Below are 23,562 nucleotides of genomic sequence, written 5' to 3' on the forward strand. Positions count from 1 at the left end.
GGCTGGAAGTCTTATTCAGAGAGACAGAGGCAGAGACTGATCTCAGCTACTGTTGATTCACGTAATTATTCCGGACTAGTTCATACAGCATCCTAATGTTTGTTCAATATGTATTTATTGAGCGCCAACTGTATGTTAAGCACTATTGTAGATGCTGAGGATACAGAAGAAATTAACAGACCAAAAATCACAGGTCTGATGTAAACTGCAACTCGACTCTGATTTGTCTTTCGACATCACGGATCTTTATGTTTTACTGGGGGGGAGGCAATAATAATTTTTAAAAAGTAAGTACATATCGCGTTAGTAATAAACGCGAAGGAGAAAAAAAGCGGAGAAGGTGTGGGAGAGTGCCTGGTGGGTGCAAACAGGAATTGTAATTTTGAAAAGAGCCCTCTCTGAGACCATAACTGAAATATTTGAGAAGGGAGAGGCTATTGGGAAAGGGTGGGAAAATCTGATACAATCTGATAAAATTGATATGGGTAAAGGGGCGGTTAAGGAAACCCTTGAATGAGCTACTTAGCATCCGTTCCCGTTTTCACAGAAGAAGGAAAACAACCTTATCAAGCTTTAAGAGTGTTTTCCCATTTTTCTTTGTTCCGTGTTTTCAGGTAACACTCCAGCATACTGTCTTACTATTTTCCCAACAAACCAAACTTGTTCTTACTCGGGAACCGTTACGCGGGCTGGAATATTTCCCCGTCATCATTGCTTTCATCATTCAGGTATCTTCTCAATTGTCATCTCCTGGAGATGCCTTCAGGAGAATAACGATTCCCCTTACCCCCTTCATTTTCTTTAAAGGTGCTTAATCTGAAAGTGTGTTATTTATCTCATCATTTAAGAGCAATAAATCTGTTTTGTTCACTGTTGTGTCCCCAGCAGGCTTATTATAGGTAGCCCTCAAATATTTTCTGAGGGAATGTTCCCCTCAGCATGATGGTCATTTTATCATCCTGAAATATGAGTAAAATATTTCACTCCAAACAATTAACAATAATATACTTCATACTTAATGCTCAACTTCCCAGCAGGCTTGATGTCATTTTTGACAGTATATGTATGTAATTTAGGTGCTGAGTTGTTACTTTTATTTTGTCTGATTTTACATAATCAGGTACTCGCATGTACTTGTGCTAGAACATTTTCCTGGAACCTGGAAAATGAATTCTTCAGTGGCCTGCAACTGCTATTAAATCTGATATTGAGGCTATGGCAGTAACAGATAAAACATTGTTTTTATTTATTCTAGTGCTTTTTTTTTCTGTTCTTTTTCTTCTTCATTTTCTTTTAAATGTTACATTCAAAAAATGTGAGGTCCCCATATACCAGCAACCTCACCCACCCCACCCCTTCCATATCAACAACTTTTTCTATCATTGCAGCACATCCACTGCACCTTGCGAATATATTCTGGAGCACTGCTGCACCACATGGATCGTGGTCCACATTATAGTCCACACTCTCCCCGAGTCCACCCAGTGGGCCACGACAGGACACACAAAGTCCAGCATCCATTCCTGCAGCACCACCTAGGACAACTCCAAATCCTGAAAATGCCCCACATCATATCTCTTCTTCTGTCTCCCTACCATCAGTAGCCACCGTGGCCACCCTCTCCACATCACTACTACAATTTCTTCTCTTACTAATTACTATAGTTCCCCAGGAGAACACCAGTAAGTCCACTGTAATCCATACTCTATTCCTCTATCCTGTGGATCCTGGGATGGTTATGTCCAGTCCCCTTCTACATCAAGAGGGGGCTTAGATTCCACATGCATGATGGATGCAATTCTCCTGCTTGTGGCTGTAGGCACTCTTGGCTCCCCGGTGTAAAATACTGCTTTTAAAACATATTCATTCATTCAATAAATATTTATCAAGCACCTTTTGTGTTCCAGGCATTGAGTTAAGCGCTGTGAATGAAGCTATGAACAAGGAAAAACCCCTACTCTAACCCAGTTTAACGTTAGAGTGGGAATGAGGAAGATCTAGATAATAAGCAAGTAAAGAAATAAATGAACAAAATAATTACAAATAGTATTAAGTATTATGAGGGAAATAAAGCAGTGTGATCTGAAAAAGAATAACTGGGGGAGATCCCTTTAGATACAGAGTAAGGAGGCAAAGATGAAAGCTGGTAGACCTATTAGGAAGCTATTATATTAGTTCAGGTAAGAATTGATGGTGGGTAGTACTGGATGATGGTAGGAAAGACAGAAGTGGACTGGTTTATAAATAAATTGGCTGATAGGTTGGAATGGATGTGGCAGATAAAGGGATAGGGAGAACTCAGAGAGGATTCATAGATTTGAGGTTTCAGTGATTAAAGTAACCAGAGTATTGAAATGCTAGAAATTAGCTAAACTGGATACTTTTAGCCTCTATGGAGTTGACCACCTTGCAGCCATTCACTCATCATCTCATAGATATGAAGCTTCTGCTACCTCTGCCATACTTTTGTTTAGTGCCTCAATATCTCATTCCACTGAGATAAATAAGGAATGTGTACCATCCACACCTGCCCAGCACTTCCTGTGGGCCAAAACGCAACAAATAAATAATATCAAAGAAATGTTCCAAAGAAAGTCACAACAGCTGTTTTTGAGGACACTTGGCTTTATATCTCTAAAGAAATAAAGGTTAGTAACTAATTTACATTCATATTTTTTTCTGGCAACTACGTACTTATCCAAAACTTGCAAGAGGAAAAAGTATTAAAATCATTTAAAGCATAAAAATTTAACTAAGATCCATAGATGGTTTTTGAGAACTCTGTAATCCCCCCGAAATTTCATGCAAAATTATGTATACACACACACACACACACACACACATATATATAAAATTTTCTGAGGGGAGAGATGATAACATTAATTAGATTTTCAAAGTAGTCATTTTCTGCCATATTTCATGATAATGCCCAATAGCCAAAACTTGACATATTTTTGAGGCAAATGCTGCTTAACATTAAATATAATCATAAAAGAAGGATAAGAAAATGTGGATGGCTATTTCTATAATCTTAGGGGTACAGAGAAGGACCACTTCTGCAATATATGCATACTGTTTGAAAGTCCACATACAAGAATTTATTTTAAGAAAAGAAGTTGACAAGTTTGAAAAGATATATGCAATGAATGTACAAAGATGTTAATCATAATACAGTTTATAATATTAAAAAATCAGAAACAAATTCAACAGCAGAGAATTAGTTATAGTACATCTACATAGTGGGTTCCTATGTAGCCATTAAAAATGAGTAGCTAGATCTGGAAATATATTCAGGCTATAATTTTAATGAAAAAAGCAATTTATAAAATAGCGTGTATAATTTCATTTTTATATTAAAAAGGTATGTGTATTAACTCCCACACATACACTTATTTTTTGCAGGGTTTCTATGTGGGGTGATGGAAAGTTCTGGTAAGAACTGTGGTGGTAATGATAGCATAACATTGTGAATGTGATTAATTTCACTGAATTGCATGTTTGGGAGTGGTTGAGATGAGAAATTTTATGTTGTATGTATGCTAGCTACCACAATTAAAAAGAAATACTAAAGAGACAATGATAATTAAATGCAAATCTTGATCCTGGACTGGAATTAATAATGGAGGGGGGAATACCCAAAAAATCATTATTGGGACTACTGAAAAAAAAAGGAACATAGAATGTATGCTTTCTATCAATGTTAAATTTATTGAATTTGATAGCTGTACTTAAGGTGGTTACGTAAGTATATATCCTTGTTCTTAGGAAGTGTATATGGAAGTGTTGTGTTACAGGATCATGATGTCTGCACCCTACTCAGGAAGGTTAAAAAAATAGAATGATATAGCAAATTTTGCAAAATGTAAAAATATGGGTATCTGAATGAGGGGGCATGTTGGAATTTTTATTATTTTTGCAACTTTCCTGTGAGTTTGAAGTTATTTTAAAATAAAAAGTAAAAAATAAGAAGAATGTGGGTTATACAAGTCTGTAAATAAATAATGATTTGTACACTTTACAAAAGATGTGTTTACATAATGCATAGAAAAAAGATTAGATTAGTATGCGTGCAAATAAAATGTGCTGGGAATTTTTTGGTCGTTTTAACTTCCATGTTTACCTCTTTCTGTATTGCCTTGAATATTTTATAATGAAAGAAAATTATGTCTGGATCTGGGGGGAAAAAGGAGTATCTACCTTATGCTCAATGCTTTGTTCAACTATACCCTTTCTTTTTACTTTTCCTCTTCCACATATTCTTCCATGCTTCCTTACAAGCATGGGGCTGCTTACTTTCAATATCTAGGAAATGATCCATTTCTTCCACAATTTCCACCTTAGAAACCCATTGAAGCAACCTCTAAAATACTTCTCATTCAGTTTCCATTTAGTGTAATTGCATTTCCTTCCCATTTTTTTAAACATTTATGATCATCAAATTATTTTTACCCCTTCTTGGTCAAGTGGCTCTTAATAGGAAAAAATAAAAATAAAAGAACTCCACCCAACCTTCATTCTGTTAATGTATTCAACAAAACTTATTATCTGCTACACACTAGTCACTGTGCTGGTCCACTTGGATGTATCAGTAGAGCACAAAGAAGAAAACCTTGTGCTGATGAAAATGAGAGCCACTGAGAGTGCACTTTGAATGGACTGTACAAAGCATGGGACTGTATAATACAGGGAATCCAGTGGTGGAAGATGGACTGTGATTAACAGGACAAATATGAGAATGTTCTCTCATGAACTATAACAAATATACAATACTAATACAGGGTGTTAATAATTGGATGGGTTGGGGGGAAATACACCAAATGTAAGATATGGGCTATAGTTAGTAATATTTTGATGATGCTGTTTCATAGTTTGTAACAAATGTTTCACAACAATGTGAGATGTTGGTGGTGGAGTGATGTATGGGAGTCCAGTATGATGATATGCATGTTTGTTTTGTAAGTTCACAAATTTTACCATACACTTATTATTTATATATGTTCATGTATGAATGGTATACTTCAATGAAATTTTATTTTTAAAAAAGACCCTCTGCTTGTAGGAAGACGAACATTAAACAAATCCTTGTAAGTGTAATGAACCTTACAAAGGAGACATGGGTGCAAAGGGGGTGTATTAAAGGAACATTTGACCTAGAGAAGTTGCCATATTTAGCTGAGAACTAAAGGAAGAATCAGCGTTAGGGAAGGAAAGATGAGGGAGGAACCCTGAGAGAGGGAACAGCCTATACAAATATCTTGGGGGAAGAAAGTGGAGCCTGGGGGAACTAAAAGAACATTCTCTTTTGCAAATCACTCTATTTTCTTCATTGCACTCATCACTTTCAAATTTATATTGCCTACTTGTTTATTTCATTTATTGATTTTATTTATATATTTATAGTCCATCAGTCTTCCCACTGGCCCACCAGCAACCCCATGGTGTAAGCTCCTTGGGAACTGCAGACTTGCCCCACTCCTTCTCCAAGGTATTTTATGAGCCTAAGGTACATAATAGGTGCATAATAGATATTTCCTGAATGAATCCATGAATTAGACTGTAGTTCATATTAGAGATTATGAATCTTAACCTAAGACCAATCAGAAGTTGTCAAAGAGTTTTAAAAAGAGAACCCATTTGATATGATTAAAGTTTGAGTTTTTTAAAAGATCTTTGTGGTTGCTGCATGAATGAGACTGCATTTTCCTTTATAGTGGATAAACTCACTGGTTTTAGATTCCAGTATTAGTTTATCTTTAAGAAACTACATTTATTTACAAAAATGACCCTCACAAAATAAGTATTTAAATTATTTAGTTTACATACTGTGTCTAATGATCTTTTTATCTTTTAATAAGAATAACTGGCCCAAATCAATTTAATCAGAAAACCCATGTTTGTCTCTTAGCACTTCTGGTTCGCTGCCATTCACTCCTTTAGGAGTTCACAATACAATTCAATGTTTGAATACATTCTAAATGTTTTCTTCAGTCTGCCATGAAGAAGGGGATAAGGATGGAAAGAGGAAAGTGAAAGGGAATCAGTGATTCATTCGTTCATTCACTCAGTTAAGTCATTTACTCAACAAATATTTATTGTGTGTCATGCCACTGTGGTAGGGGCTGGGGCTTGAGAAAGGTTCACAATCCTGGAAAAGTGAGGCATCTTGGGAGGGTGTAGTTTCATCTCCAATGGTTTTGCAAAATAAAGTTTGGCCCAACCTGAACTCATGAAAGATACTCATGAAAGATAAAGCTGTTGCCTTGATTCCATTGTAAGGGCCCAGACAATACTTTATTGGAAGTCACCCACTAGTTAGTAGAATGTCGGATGTCTTTAAAATAAGTGAAAGATTAGGGAGTGGTATACACAAAGCATAACAGTAAGGCCCTTTTATTACCTAGCATTTGTAGACTTTAATTTTAACTTAAAAGTCTTAAGAATAGCATCTTGTATACTTGCCTTAGACTAGTAGAAAAGATTACATTGCTTTAATTTAGTAGCAGTGTGATGCCATGTTTATACTAGCATCATTATTGAAAATCTAGTTGCTCTAGAATTCAGTTTATCTCTTTGAAAAAGATATATAGTGATGTCTACTGTCCCTTCTACAAATGCCCTGTCACTTAATTAACTGGGGCTATTATCTCCCAGGAAAATATACTCTAGAAATAAGACGTAGTATTGCAAATACTCAGATATAGTTGAAATAAAATGTGTATTGATGTCTGGTTAATTAAATTATTAGCAGGGAACTCAGCAGATTTACTGTCGTACCATTTTTTTAAGCTATTACAGCAGAAGTGAAAGATATCTCCTTTTTTTACATTCCATGCATTCAGGGAATAGAAAAATAATCTGCCTAATAAGCAACGTCAAGCACCTTACATATCCAAACAAAATAGTGTCAGATGCTTTGGTTTAGAAAGCACAGGGCAGTTTTTCAACCCATGCCAGAATAACTAGAAATTAATCTCCCTGTAACAAATTAAGAGCAGTATAGCAGGAAGGAGACAGTGGGCTTGGATTTGGAGAAGATATGCCCATCTTATCTCCAATTAACAATCTATTTTAATAAATAGGTTCTTTGTAATTTAATCATTTAAACTATGAAGAATAAAATGTTAAAATAGACTAGATTAATAATGCACTGTTTCTGGCATTAAATAACTTTATATAACATTTTCCTTTGGAGTCTTGTGGCAGGGTGACTCTATCCCTGCCTATTACCTCAGTACCCCTCAACCATTACAAAAACTCAAGCTCATCTTTTTTTTTTTAATTAAAATTCTTTATTTTTAAAAATTACATTAAAAAAATATGAGGTCCCAATCAACCCCACCGCCCCCAACCCCCACTCCCCCCACAGCAACACTCTCTCCCATCATCGTGACACATCCATTGCACCCGGTAAGTACATCTCTGAACATCACTGCACCCCGTAGTCAATGGTCCACATCATAGCCCACACTCTCCCACGTTCCATCCAGTGGGCCCTGGGGGGATCTACAATGTCCCGTAATTGTCCGTGAAGCACCACCCAGGACAACTCCACGTCCCGAAAACGCCTCCACATCTCTTCTCTTCCTCCCATTCCCCAAACCCAACAGCCACCATGGCTACCCTTCCCACAGCCATTCCACATTTTCTCTGTGGACATTGGATTGGTTGTGTCCATTGCACATGTATGTCAAGTGGGGGCTTAGATTCTACATGGATACTGGATGCACTCCTCCTGCTTTCAGTTGTAGACACTCTAGGCTCCATGGTGTGGTGGTTGACCTTCTTCAACTCCATGTTAGCTGAGTGGGGTAAGTCCAATAAATCAGAGTGTAGGAGCTGAAGTCTGTTGAGGCTCTGGGCCTGGGTGTCTTATTATCAGTCCAGAGATTCAAATCCCCTAAATATATCTTAAACCCCAGCACCAACTACAATTCCAATAAAGTAGCATTCAAGTCTTGTGAGAAGAGATCCCCTCTGAGTCCAATTCCATCATGCAGAAACACCAGCTCCAAAGAAGGGCTATCTGCCATGGCAGTGAACCCCATCTGCCATGACCATAGAACCCGTGGGTCTCTTTATCCCTCAAAAGAACCAATACCTGGGGTTGTATCTGCTTTATCTGTCTCTCAGACTCTGCTCAGTTGTGCATAAAGGCATTCCTTCTGACAACCTCCAGACTCTTTTTTAGAGCCTTATAATCTCATTTCTGCTTTCCATTTCCCCCTTACATTAGGTCAAACAGCATTTTGAAGTCATGTTATTATACGTAGACAGGGATATTCTGCTGATCCGTATTGAACCTTTAATTCAAGGTCATTTTCTAGTTGCATCTTCAGCTGGTATGTGGTAGTGATCCCTCGGTGCCAGGGAGGCTCATCCCCGGGTGTCATGTCCCATGCTGGGGGGAATGCACTGCATCTACATGCTGAGTTTGGCTGTGAGAGTGGCCACATTTGAGTAACATGAAGGCTGTCAGGAGGAAACTCCCAGGCACAGTGCTACTCTAGGCCTTGTTCTTATTGCAGGTGTGTAGGCTCAAAAGCATAGCCATTAGTATTAGGAGCCCACTGTTGGGCCCTCTGTCCTTCCTGGTTCTTGCCGTTGCACCTGGGGGACTGCCGCTGCTTCCCCAGGGTCCACGACAGTGACCCCCTGGCCAAGGGCCCAGTACGGCCCCAGCTGTTGTTTTTAATTGTTTCCACTATGAGTATATCTAGACATTACTATATACCCTGGGCATATGCCCTGTATAACTCCCTGTCAGCCATATATATCCTGTCAATAACATCCTATATCAGTATTCCTCCGCTGCCATTGTTGAACCACTCTGTGATCCAAAACTTCCTGTAAAGTGGATCCCAACATAATGTCAGCTTCACAAGAGTCTTAGATCACCGAAATTCATATATACAATATGCAGTACTTCCCCAGATCCACCATAAAAACTTTTCCCTTCCACAGCGATAATCTTTTAGCTTATTCATATCATATTTCCTGAAACTGATGTACAGATTCTGAGACAATAGCTTTCAAACAAGGTGACATCTGTGCTTACTATGTGGTCCATACTTTAGATTGTACAGTTTTCTAAATTTTTTAGTTATCCTATGTTTTGCCTTATGGTTTACATTATTAGTCTGTCGTCCCCTATATGTTTTTGGTGTAATATTACATGTTTTATATTCATCCTGGTGTACTCTCACAGAAGTCCTCTCTTGCCCCCATATTTACCTTGGTTCCATCCATTCCACATCCATTTTCCCCTCCCCTTGGGGCCCACAACGCCAGCCAATCTCCATTTCCCAAGAAGCAATGTCGAGAGATACTTGCAGCAGTATTCAGGACCTAACTTTCTCACTGCCCTAATGCCCTGGGAGCCATCCTTTCTCACGAGAGATACAGTTCTCTCTATTTGACAGCATTAGTCCTCCCCAGAATGTGGGTCCACCCCAACTCTCACTTCTTGGGTCTCTTCCCAATGGTACAACCCACCTTGGCAAAATGAGCCTTCAGCTATTCCCCCGAAGTCCGTCCCGCATCAGACCATACCCCCTGAGCATCCTAAACAGGTAACACTCCTACTTATACTTTGATACGATTTTCTCAACATTTTGTTCTCAATGAACACCTGACACTCTCCCATGTTCGTATGTTGCCCCTCCCTCTCCCCAATTTTTGGACAATATTCCCCGTCTTCCCATTCCCAGCCCCCCTCAAACCCACAAAGCCCCACCCGAAGACAACCCCTTGCCCCCATTTTGTCCCTTCTTTGTGCTCATACTTACCGCCAGCTCATCACAGATTCCACCCCTGCAGACGTTAACTCACATCCTTCCTCCACCCCCCGATTTCCTGTAAGCCTCTTTTCCAGACTCTAGCTCTCTGAGGCAGTTTGCTTATTTCATATCATTGAGGTCATGTAATATTTGTCCTTCAATGCCTGGGTTGCTTCACTCAACATAAGATTCTCAAGGTTCATCCATGTTATCACGTGTGATTGTAGTGTATTTGTTCTTACAGCCGAGTAGTATTCCATTGTGTGTATAAACCACATTTTATTGATCCACTCGTCTGTTGATGGACATTTGGATGGATTCCAACTTTTGGCGATAGTGAACAATGCTGCTATGAACATTGGTGTACATATATCGGTTTGTGTCCTTGTTTTCAGTTCTGATGGGTATATACCCAGCAGTGGTATTGCTGGGTCATATGGCAAATCTATGGTTAGTTTTTTGAGAAACCGCCAAACTGTCCTCCAGAATGGTTGGATCCTTCTGCATTCCCACCAGCAGTGGATGAGTGTTCCCCTTTCTTCACATCCTCTCCAGCATTTGTATTTTTCTGTTTTTTTCATAGCTGCCAATCTTATGGGAGTAAGATGGTATCTCATTGTAGTTTTGATTTGCATTTCCCTCATAGCTAGAGATTTGGAGCATTTTTTCATGTGCTTTTCAGCCATTTGTATTTCTTTTTTGGAGAAGTGTCTGTTTAAATCTTTTTCCCATTTTTTAAATGGGTTGTTTATCCTTTTGTTTTCAAGATATATGAGTTCTTTATATATGCAAGTTATAAGTCTCTTATCAGATATATGGTTGCCAAATATTTTCTCCCATCGTGTGGGTTCCCTTTTTACTTTCTTGACAAACTCCTTTGAGGTGCAGAAGGCTTTAATTTTGAGGAAGTCCCATTTATCTATTTGTTCTTTTGCTGCTCGTGCTTTTGGTGTGATATTCATGAAGCCATTTCCTATTACAAGTTCCTGTAGATGTTTCCCTACACTGCTTTCCAAGATCTTTATGGTCTTGGCTCTTATATTTAGGTCTTTGATCCATCTTGAGTTGATCTTTGTATAAGGTGTGAGATGGTAATCCTCTTTCATTCTTCTACATATGGCTATCCAGTTCTCCAGGCACCATTTGTTGAATAGGCCATTCTCTCCCAGTTGAGAGGGTTTGGTGGCTTTATCGAATATTATATGGCTATATACATGAGGTTCTATATCTGAACTTTCAATTTGATTCCATTGGTCTGTGTGTCTCTCCTTATGCCAATACCATGCTGTTTTCACTACTGTAGCTTTGTAGTATGTTTTGAAGTCAGGAAGTGTGATTCCTCCTATTTCGTTTTTCTTTTTCAATATGTCTTTGGCTATTCGGGGTCTCTTTCCTTTCCAAATCAATTTCATAGGTAGTTTTTCTAGTTCCTTAAAGAAGGCTGTGTTGATTTTTACTGGGATTGCAATGAATGTGTAGATCAGTTTTGGTAGGATAGGCATCTTAATAATATTCAGTCTTCCTATCCATGAACAAGGAATATTCTTCCATTTATTTAGGTCTTCTTTGATTTCCTTGAACAGTCTTGTATAGTTCTCGGTGTATAAGTTTTTTACCTCTTTAGTTAAATTTATTCCTAAGTATTTGATTTTTTTATTTACTATTGTGAATGGTATTTGTTTCTTGATTTCCTCCTGATCTTGCTCATTATTGGTGTACAGAAATGCTACTGATTTTTGCGCATTGGTCTTATAACCTGCAACTTTGCTGAACTCATTTATGAGTTCTAGAAGCTTTGTTGTAGATCTCTCAGGGTTTTCTATGTATAGGATCATGTCATCTGCAAATAATGAAATTTTGACTTCTTCCCTTCCAATTTGAATGCCTTTTATATCTGGTTCTTGCCTCAGTGCTCGAGCAAGTACTTCCAAGACAATGTTAAATAGGAGCGGAGACAATGGGCATCCTTGTCTTGTTCCTGAGTTTAGAGGGAAGGATTTCAGGATTTCGCCATTGTAAACAATGTTGGCTGTAGGTTTTTCATATATACTCTTTATCATGTTCAAAAAGTTTCCTTGTATTCTGATCTTTTGGAGTGTTTTTATCAAGAAGGGGTGCTGTATTTTGTCAAATGCCTTTTCTGCATCTATAGATATAATCATGTGATTTTTTCCCTTCAATCTGTTTATATGGTGTATCACATTGATTGATTTTCTTATGTTGAACCATCCTTGCATACCTGGAATAAATCCCACTTGGTCACGGTGTATAATTCATTTAATGTGTTGTTGAATACGATTAGCAAGTGTTTTGTTAAGTATTTTTGCATCTAGGTTTATTAGAGAAATTGGTCTGTAATTTTCCTTTCTTGTGGTATCTTTGTTTGGCTTTGGTACTAGGATAATGTTGGCATCATAGAAGGAGTTTGGCAATGTTCCTTCTGTTTCGGTTTTTTGGAATAGTTTCAACAGGATTGGTGTTAGTTCTTTCCAGAATGTTTTGTAGAATTCACCTGTGAAGCCATCTGGCCCTGGGCTCTTCTTAGTTGGGAGATTTTTAATGACTGATTCTATCTCTTTGCTTGTGATTGGTTTGTTAAGATCATCAATTTCTTCTTTTGTCAATATGGGCTGCTTATGTGTTTCTAGGAATTTGTCCATTTCCTCTAAATTGTCATTTTTGTTGGAATATAGTTTTTCAAAGTATCCTCTTATGATAGTCTTTATTTCTGTGGGGTCAGTGGTGATATCTCCTTTCTCATTTCTTATTTTGTGTGTATTTGCATCTTTTCTCTTTTTTTCTTTGTTATTCTTGCTAAAGGTTTGTCAATTTTGTTGATCTTCTCAAAAAACCAGCTCTTGGTCTTGTTTATTTTTTCAAGTGCTTTCTTGTTTTCTATTTCATTTAGTTCTGCTCTTATCTTTGTTATTTCCTTCCTTCTTCTTCCTGTTGGGTTACTTTGTTGTTGTTTTTCTAATTCCGTCAAAAGTGCAGTTAGTTCTTCAATTTTTGCTCTTTCTTCTTTTTTGATATGTGAATTTATGGCTATAAATTTCCCTCTCAGTACTGCTTTTGCTGCATCCCATGAATTTTGGTATGTTGTGTTATCATTATCATTTGTTTCAAGGTAGTCATTGATTTCTTTTGCGATTTCCTCTTTGACCCACTGTTTTTCTAAGAGTGTGCTGTTTAATTTCCAAATTGTGGTGTGAAGTCTGGGCCTCCGCCCCTTGCGAATTTCCATCTTCACTCCACTGTGTCAGAGATATTGTTTTGTATGATTTTGATATTTTTAATTCATTAAGCCTTTCTTTGTGGCCTAGCATATGGTCTATCTTGCAGAATGTTCCATGTGCGCTTGAGAAAAATGTATATCCTGCTGTGTTTGGGTGTAATGATCTATATATGTCTATTAGATCCAGCTCTTCTAATATACTGTTCAAATGTTTTGTTTCTTTAGTGATTCTCTTTTGAGATGTTCTGTCCAGAGTTGATAGTGGTGTATTAAAATCCCCCACTATAATTGTAGATGCATCTATTTTTCCACTTAGTTTTTCCAGTGTTTGTCTCACGTATTTAGAGGCACCCTTGTTAGGAGCATAAATATTTATGATCGTTCGATCTTCTTGGCAGATTGTCCGTTTCTCTAAAATGTAGTATCCTTCTTTGTCTTTCACAATTGTTTCGCATTTAAAGTCTATTTTGTCTGATATTAATATAGCCACTCCTGCCTTTTTTTGGTTGTTGTTTCCTTGTATGATTGTTTTCCAGCCATTCACTTTCAACCTCCATGAGTCTCTGGGTCTAAGATGTGTCTCTTGTAGACAGCATATAGATGTGTCGTATTTCCTTATCCAGTGTCCAAGTCTGAATCTTTTGATAGGTGAGTTTAATCCATTGACATTCAGTGTTATTACGTTCAAAGAATTATTTGTGGTAGCCATATTTTGGTTGGATTTGTGTTTGTTATATTTTGTTTGTATTATTTTATTTTCCCCTTCTATTTTTGTCTTTTTTGTTGCTCTTACACTCTCCTCCATCTCTGACTGTCCTGTTTTTCCTTTCTTCCTGCAGAACTCCCTTAAGAATTTCTTGAAGGGGAGGTTTTCAAGCTCATCTTGTCTCCCAGTCCCCTAAACTCTCATTTTCATAGAGCTCAGCTATAAATCCACCTTTTTCTTCAACTGCACTGCTCTCCACACTCTAAACACTTCCCCTTTAGCACTCTGAGGTCTTATATATTCAGCATTATCACATTACAATGCTCCTTCTCAGCACTTTAACTGAAAAGAGTCAGCTCCCAAAGGACCCTCCCAGAAACTATTCCAAGGACGTCCCTCAAGGATCCACTGAGAAAAAAAATTCAAGTGCGTTCTATTTTTTTTCTCACACACTTTTCATACCTCAAATCTAGAAGAGGTGGGAAGAAGCCTCCCACCTAGTTCTTACCCTAGTATTCTGATTCAGACATTAAAGGTGGAACTCAGGAATCTTCATTTTAAATCAACTCTCCAGAAGATTCAGATTCAAGTTATTTGCAGAGAAGTGTTTGGAAAGTGGACTTTAAAATAATCTCTACCATTTATTGTGTGTCTACTATATGCCATGCTCTTTATGCATATTGTCTCATTTCATTCTCACACAAAAACCTTGGGAGATGTTATGATCATTTTATAGGTGAGGAAAATGAAGTTCAAATTAGTGAACAACAATATTAAAAAAAAAATTTGCCTGAGATCACATAACTAATAAGTAATGGAGACAGGCTCTAAGTACACGCTGCTTCTAAGCACCCAGATCTCCTAGCTCCAGAACTCCAGGGTTCAAATAATGCATTTTAAAAACATTTTCTTAAAGACGATAAAAAAAAAGACAGAGAGCCTGGCTCTGCTGAAACTTCCATTCTTCAGAAGTTCTATATATCTTAGTATAATGCTAAATAGCTTGAATGAGCACGGTCTTTTCAAATATAAGCACTCTCTCTCTTGCAGAAACCAGCCAAAGTCAATTCTTTATTTATTTAGGTTGACTACTCTTTTTTTCCTTTTCATGAGTACAAGAGCACTTGGAAATATCTAGAAGGACACAGTTTCTAACTTTAGGAAATCATGGATAGTACTCACCTATTTTCAAGTTCTCAAAGATAATCCAGCTGTGAAAAATTGGCTTTCGATCTTCCATAACACTATATTTCTTTTTTTCCCCCCAGTAAATTGGATTTTATTTTAATTTCACTAAAGCTATATATTTTATATTATAGCATTTCTTTTTTTGTTTTGCTTTTTAAAATTCATTTTAAAAAAATATTACATTCAAAAAAATATGAGGTCCCCATTAACCCCCACCGCCCCCACCCCACCACTCCCCCCACAGCAACACTCTCCCCCATCATCATGACACATCCATTGCATTTGGTGAGTACATCTCTGGGCATCGCTGCACCTCATGGTCAATGGTCCACACCATAGCCCACACTCTCCCACGTTCCATCCAGTGGGCCATGGGAGGATCTACAGTGTCCAGTAATTGTCCCTGCAGCACCACCCAGGACAGCATAACACTATATTTCAAGGAGAAAAGATAATGATAGTTAAAAATACACATTACTACCTACATATATAAGTAGGTAATGAAAGTAATATTTATTTATTTTTCCAAATTCTACTCAATTTATTCATTTTTTAAAAAATATTACATTAAAAAAATATGAGGTCCCCATTCACCCCCACCGCCCCCACCCCACCACTCCCCCCACAGTAACACTCTCCCCCATCATCATGACACATCCATTGCATCTGGTGAGTACATCTCTGGGCATCGCTGCACCCCATGGTCTGTGGTCTGCACCATAGCCCACACTCTCCCACGTTCCATCCAGTGGGCCATGGGAGGACATACAATATCCGGCAATTGTCCCTGCGGCACCACCCAGGACAACTCCAAGTCCCGAAAATGCCTCCACATTTCATCTCTTCCTCCCATTCCCCGCACCCAGCAGCCACCATGGCCACTTTTTCCACACCAATGCCACATTTTCTCGATTATTAACCACAATAGTTCATGAATAGGATATCATTAAGTCCACTCTAATCCTTACTGTATTCCTCCTTCCTGTGGACCTTGGCTTGGTTGTGTCCATTCCACATCTCTGTCAAGAGGGGGCTTAGATTCCACATGGATACTGGATGCAATCCTCCTGCTTTCAGTTGTAGGCACTCTAGGCTCTATGGTGTGGTGGTTGACACTCTTCAACTCCATGTTAGCTGAGTGGGGTAAGTCCAATAAATCAGAGTGTAGGAGCTGAAGTCTGTTGAGGCTCAGGGCCTGGCTATCATATTGTCAGTCCAGAAATTCAAATCCCCTAGATATATCTTAAACCCCAGCACCAACTACAATTCCAGTAAAGTAGCATGAAAGGCTTGTGAAAAGAGATCCCATCTGAGTACAGCTCCATCACACAGAAACACCAGCTCCAAAGAAAGGCCAACTGACATGGCAGTGAACCCCATCTGCCATGACCATAGAACCTTTGGGTCTCTTTAGCCCTCAAAAGGACCAATACCTGGGGTTGTATATAAAAAGTAATATTTATTGAATACTTAAAGTGTGCCAGGCTCTAGTCGTCAAAACGGCATGGTATTGGCACATGGATAGACATATTGACAATCAAACCAAATTGAGAGTACTGCTATAGATCCTTGCATATACAGTCATCTGATATTCAACAAGGCCACGAAGCCCAATCAACTGGGAAAGAATGGCCTCTTCAACAAATGGTGCTCAGAGAACTAGATATCCATATGTGAAAGAATGAGATAGGATTATCATCTCACACCTTATACAAAAATCAACTCAGGATGGATTAAAGATCTAAATATAAGAGCCAAGACCATAAAGACCTTGAAAAACAATGTAGGGAAGCATCTACAGGACCTTGTAATAGGAAATGCAGGAGCAGTGAAAGAAAAAATAGATAAAAGGGACCTCATCAAAATTAAAGCTTTTGCACCTCAAAGGAGTTTATCAAGAGAGTGAAAGGACAGCCTACACAATGGCAGAGAATATTTGGTAAACATATATCTGATAGGAGCCTAATATCCAACATATTTAAAGAAATCCTATATCTCGAAATTAAAGGGACAAACAAACCATTTTAAAAATTGGCAAGAGATTTGAACAGACGCTTCTCCAAGGAAGAGATACAAACAGCTAAAAAGCACATGAAAAATGCTCAACATCACTAGCTATTAGGAAAATGCAGATCAAGACTATAATGAAATACCACCACCAATTAGACTGGCATCTATTTAAAAAATAAAAAAAGGACTACAAGTGTTGGGGAGGATGTGGAGGAATGGGAGTGCTTATCCACTGCTGGTGGGAATGTAGAAGGATCCAGCCATTGTGGAGGACAGTTTGGCGGTTCCTCAAAAAACTAGCTATAGATTTGGCATAAGACCCAGCAATTCCACTCCTGGGTGTTATGCAGAGGAACAGAAAACAAGAACATGAACCAATTCATGCACACCAATGTTCATAGCGATGATATTCACTATGTCAAAAGTTGGAATCAACTAAAATGCCCATCAACGGATGAATGGATAAACAAAATATGTTATGTACATGCAACAGAATACTACTCAGCTTTAAGAAGGAATACAGTACAAACACATGGGATAACATGGATGAATCTTGAGGACCTTCTGTTGAGTAAAGCAAGCCAGACATTGAAGGATAAATACTACATGACCTCTCTGATATGAATTAAGCAAATCAAGCTGTCTCAGAGAAGTAGAGACTGCAAGATAGGCTTACAGAAATGGAGTGTGGGGAGGAGGAAGGTTGTGAGCCAACGCCCACACTGGTGAAATCTATGATAAAGGGGAGGTAAGTAGTTGTGCAGTGAAGGGATAAAATGGGGGCGTAGGGATACTATTGGGTTGGGCTTTGCAGGCTTGAGGGGGCCTGGGTTGGGAGGAAGGGTCAGATGGTCCAAGGAATTGGTGGGAAGGATGGGGGGGGAGAGAAGTGAACACAGGAGATCTTTGGGTAAGTGGTTGAAACTATAATGTTGAGAAAACTCTTTAGAAAATATAATAAGAGTTACTGGTTTAAGGTGTTTGACGGGTGTCATCTGGCATAGGGTGCACCTGGGGCAGGCTTCTAGGGAGTGTGTAAGTGCCCATCATGTCATAGTGTGTTATATCAGTGGGTGGAGACCCATACAATGAGTGGGAAGGTGTTATGCCCCCATCCTGGGGAGGTCAAATGTTCTCAAACAGAGCAGAGGGTGTCTCTCGAGAGCATAGATGGCTACCAATGGGAGATTAGTGTACCAAGCCCACAGCATTGGGGCAAGTATCTATGAATCTTGTCCTTCAAGCAATGAAGCTTGGTTTTAACTGTGGGCCATGAGGGGAGGGGGGAGGGAGGAATAGATTAGATAGAAGAGGGGGTAATTGGGGGTGGCAGTGGAAATATTCTGCATGATCCTGCAACAATAGATAAAGGCCATGTTAAATATCACCAAAATTTGTAAAGGTGTGTAGTCTAAAATGTAAACCATAATGCAAACTATAATGGAACCATGGTTAGTAGCTATGTTTCAATATCTGTACATCAGTTGCAGGAAACGTAACATCCACATGTAAAAAGATCATTGCCAGGTTTGTGGAAAAGTGTTTGATGTTGGATATATGAGAGTTCCTTATATTCTATATGTGACTTTACTGTGACCTAAAACTTTTTGAAGACATAGTAAAAAAAAGGATGTAGACACTGAGGAAAAAATGGAAGAGATTGCTTGCCACTGTACATACAGGGCAACACCTATTACAGTGATGAAAGGCAAAATGTCAAAAAAATTTTCTGGTATTTTTCATTTTTTAATACCCCAATTTATTTTTTACTTTATTTTAGTTTTTCTAAATTATTATGTATTCTATTTCTAATCTTTAAACCTATCATTACTATTTCATTTTCCCATTAATTTAATTTGACAATATGTTAGACTTCATTTTTGAAGAAATTTTGGATCACAGAGGGGTTCAACTATGGCAGGGGAGGAACACTTATGTGGTATGTCATTGATGGGGGATAAATGGGTGGGAGTTCTCCAGGGCATGCATATAGGTTATATAGATATGTTCGGGTGTTCATTGGGTATTGACATAGGGGGTAGAGTTTCAAAGGACAATTGAGGGAGTGCTGAGTTCAGCCAGCACACCAGGGAACCTAGAGGGTCTATAGCTGCAAGCAGGAGAATTCAATCCAGCAGCCACATGGGATCTAAGCTCCTCTTGATTTAGAGGTGACGTGGACATTGTCATCCCAGGGTCCTCAGGATGGAGGAATAACATATGGGTTAGAGTGGACTTACTGGTAGTCTACTATAGAGTTATTGTGTCTCTAGCAATGGAAGAAATTATATCATTGACTTGGGGACAGTGGCTGTGGGAACTGCTGAAGGCAGGGAGAAAGAAAAAGAAGTGTGATACTGAGGCATTTTCTGGACTTGGAGTTGCCCTCAGTGATATTGTAGGGCATTATATATCCTGCCATAGCCCACTGAATGGATTAGGAGAGAGTGTAAACTACAATATAAACTATAAACCATGCTGTGTAACAATGCTCCAAAATGTACTCCTCAAATGAAATGACTGTACCACACTAATGAAAGAAGTTGTCCATGTGGGAGGAGATGGGGTCGTGGGTAGTGGGGTATATGGGAACCTATTATATTTTTTTAAAGTAACATTTTGTGTGATTTATGTATCTTTCAAAAAAAGGTAATAAAAATGAAAAAAGAAGTTAGCTAAATCTGAAAAAAAAGAATTAATTCAGGGAGGCTGAATGCACTCTTGTTTAGTTCTCCTTCACTAAAATTTCAATGAAATTTGAGAAAGTAGTATTGTGTTGAACTTCTCCCAAGGTGACCTTTGCTAGTTCATGTGGTCGTTTTATACTTAGCTTTCTGAGGAGCTCCCAAATGTTCTTCCACAGTGGCTGCATTATTTTCCATTGCCACCAGCCATGAATGACTGTTCTATTTCTCCACATTATCTACATCACTTATTTTCCATTTTTTGGGGTGGCAGCTGTTCTAATCGGTTTGATGTATAGATTCGTATACTCCTGATGGCTCATGATATACTTTGTGGTTTTTGTGTATCTTCATTGGAGAGATGTGTGATCTAGACTTTTCCCCATTTTTCATAGATTTTTTGTCCTATTGATGTTGTTAAGTTGCATGGTTTCTTTGTTTGTATGGATGTTGATCCTTTTTTATATATGTGATTTGCAAATGTTTTCTTCCATTGCATCCATTGTCTTTTAGTTTAATGATAAAGTCATTGGAGGATTACGTCACCTCTAAATAAGTAAAATTTTAATTATACCTTTCCAAAAAAATCAGTAATGCTGAGACAATTAGTTAAATTTTTTTTAAAGATTTATTTTATTTATTTCTCTCCTCTTCCCCCCCTACCCCAGTTGTCTGTTCTCTGTGTCCATTTGCTACGTGTTCTTTTTTTTGTCCACTTCTGTTGTTGTCAGTGGCACAGGTATCTGTGTTTCTTTTTTTGTTGTGTCATCTTGCTGCGTCAACTCTCTGTGTGCGTAGCACTATTCCTGGGCAGGTTGCACTTTCTTTCGCGCTAGGCGGCTCTCCTTATGGGGCACACTCATTATGCAGGGGGCTCCACACGGGTCAAGGAGGCCCGGGGTTTGAACCGCGGACCTCCCATGTGGTAGACGGATGCCCTATCCACTGGGCCAAGTCTGCTTCCCATGAACATAAAATTATTTTAATAATGAAATTCCTGCAACTGGTGAAAGTATGTATACATTGGTCCAACCTTTTTGAAGTAATATTTGGCAATGTATCCCAAAAGCCTTACATGCCCTTTTACTCACCCATTCCACATTAAGGAATTTATCTTGAGGAAATAATAATATAAGTACACAAAGTTATATATATATATATATATATGACTGCTCAATAAAAGAAAAAAGGAAGAAGATGCAAATAAATAAAGTCAGAAATGAGAGAGGAAGCATTACTGCTGACCCAGCAGATAGAAAAGAGATCATAAGAGGATACTATGAACAACTGTATGCAAAAAAAAATAGAAAATGTAAATGAGACGGGAAAATTCCTAGGAAAACATGAACAACCTGAACTGAACCTAGAAGAAATAGAAGACCACAACAAATCAAACACAAGGGAAGAAATTGAAAGAGTCATTCAAAACCTCCCAAGCATATGAAAATCCCAGGACCAGATGGCTTCACAGGTGAATTCTACCAATCTTTCAAGGACGATCTAATACCAATCTTGCTCAAGCTCTTTTGAAAAATTGAACAGGAAAAAGTGCTACCAAACTCACTCTGTGAAACCAACATCACCTTAATACTAAAACCACATAAAGATACTATGAATAAAGAAAACTACAGAGCAATATCTCAAATAATATAGATGCAAAAATCCTCAACAAAATACTTGCAAACTGAATCCAAAAGCACATTAAAGGAATTATACATGGCGGATCAAGTGGGTTTTATTGTAGGTATGCAAGGGTGGTTCAATATAAGAATGTCAGTGTAAGAAACCACATCAATATATTGAAGAAGAGAAATCACGATACTCTGAATTCATGCAGAAAAGGCATTTGACAAAACACAGCATCCTTTCATGATACAAACACTCCAAAAGCTAGGAATAGAAGGAAGCTTTCTCAATATGGTAAAATGCATATTTAAAAACCTACAACTAACACTGTACTCAACAGTGAAAGACTGAAACCTTTCCTGCTGAGATTAGGAACAAGACAAGGATGCCCACTGTCACCACTGTTATTCAATATTGTGCTAGAAGTTCCAGCTAGAGCTATTAGGCTAGATAAAGAAATAAAAGACATCCAAATAGGAAAGGAAGAAGTAAACATTTCATTATTCGCTGATGATAAGATTATCTAGAAAATCCTGAAAATCCACAACATAGCTATTAGAACTAATAGATGATTTCAGAAAAGTGGTGGGGTAGAAGATTAATACACAAAAATCAATAGCATTTCTATACAATGATGAGCAATCTGAGGAGAAAGTAAAAAAGTTCCATTTATAATAGCAACTAAATTAATCAAATATTTAGGAATAAGCTTAACCAAGGACATAAAGGGCCTGTATTCAGAAAGCTACAAATATTGCTAAAAGAAACCAAAGAAGACTTAAATAAATGGAAGGACATCCATGTTCATGATCTGGAAGGCTAAATATGATTAAGACATCAATTCTACCCAAACTGATTTACAGATTCAATGCAATCCCAATAAGAATTCCAAAAGTTTTTTTTTTTACAGAAATGGAAAAGCCAATTATCAAATTTATTTGGAAGGGTAAGGGGTCCCGAATAACCAAACATGTCTTAAAAAGAAGAATGAAGTTGGAAGATTCTCACTCACTGACTTTAAAGCATATTACTTAGCTACAGTAGTAAAAGCAAACAAACAAACAAACAAACAAATAAAGAGCATGGTACTTGCATAAAGACAGATTGACCAATGTCAAATTGAGAACACAGAAATAGATCCTCACATCAATGGTCAAAGTCTTTTTGGCAAGACTGTCAAGGCTGCCCACCTGGGCCAGAACAGTCTATTCAACAAATGGTGCTGGGAGAACTGGATAGTCATATATAAAAGAAAGAAAGAGGACTCCTTTCACACACCTTATACAAAACAACTCAAAATGGATCAATGACCTACATATAAAAGCAACAGCCATAAAACTCCTAGAAGAAAATATAGGAAAACATCTTCAGTATCTTGCGGTAGGTGGTAATTTCTTAAATCTTACATGCAAAGGACAAGCAACAACAGAAAAAAATACATAACTGGGACCACCTCACAATTAAACACTTTTGCACTTCAAAGGATTTTGTTGAAAGGGTGAAAGACAGTCAATTCAATGGGAGAAAATATTTGAAAATAATGTATCTGATAACATTTTAATATCCATGATCTATAAAGAGATACTACAACTCAACAATAAAAATACAAACTACCTGATTAAAAAATGGGCAAAATACTTGAATAGACAATTGTTCAAAGCAGAAATACAAATGGCAAAAAGACACATGAAAATTTTTTCAACATCACTAGCAATTAGGGAAATGCAAATCAAAACAACAATGAGATATCATTTCACACCTATCAGAATGGTCACTATCAAAAAGTCAGAAAACTGAAAGTGTTGGAGAGGATGTGGAGAGACAGTGTTGGCGGGAATGTAAAATGGTACGGCCACTGTGGCGGACTGTTTGGCAGTTTCTAAGGAAGTTGAATATAATCTTGCCATGTGACCCAGTGCTGTGGGTATATATCCCGAAGAACAGAGAGCAGTGACATGAACATACATCTTCACACGAATGTTCATAGTGGTATTATTTACAATTGCCAAAAGATGGAAACAACCCAATTGTCCATCAACCAAAGAATGAACAAATTGTGGTGTGTACACACATAGGAATATTATGCAACTTTAAGAAGAAATGAAGTCGTGAAGCATGACAACATGGAAGAACCTGGAGGACATTATGTTGAGTAAAGCAAGCCAGGCGCAAAAGGAAATACTGTATGATTTCGCTATTATGAACTAAATATACTGTGTAAATCATGGAGTTGATAATTAGAATATAGGTCACCAGAAAATAGAGTGTGGGTGGAGAATGGAAAGATGAGAGTTAATCTGTGCAGAATTGGTAAAAAGGTCATTTGCAAATCTTTGG

This window comes from Dasypus novemcinctus, chromosome X (assembly GCF_030445035.2).
Source record: "Dasypus novemcinctus isolate mDasNov1 chromosome X, mDasNov1.1.hap2, whole genome shotgun sequence".
Lineage (NCBI taxonomy): Eukaryota > Metazoa > Chordata > Mammalia > Cingulata > Dasypodidae > Dasypus > Dasypus novemcinctus.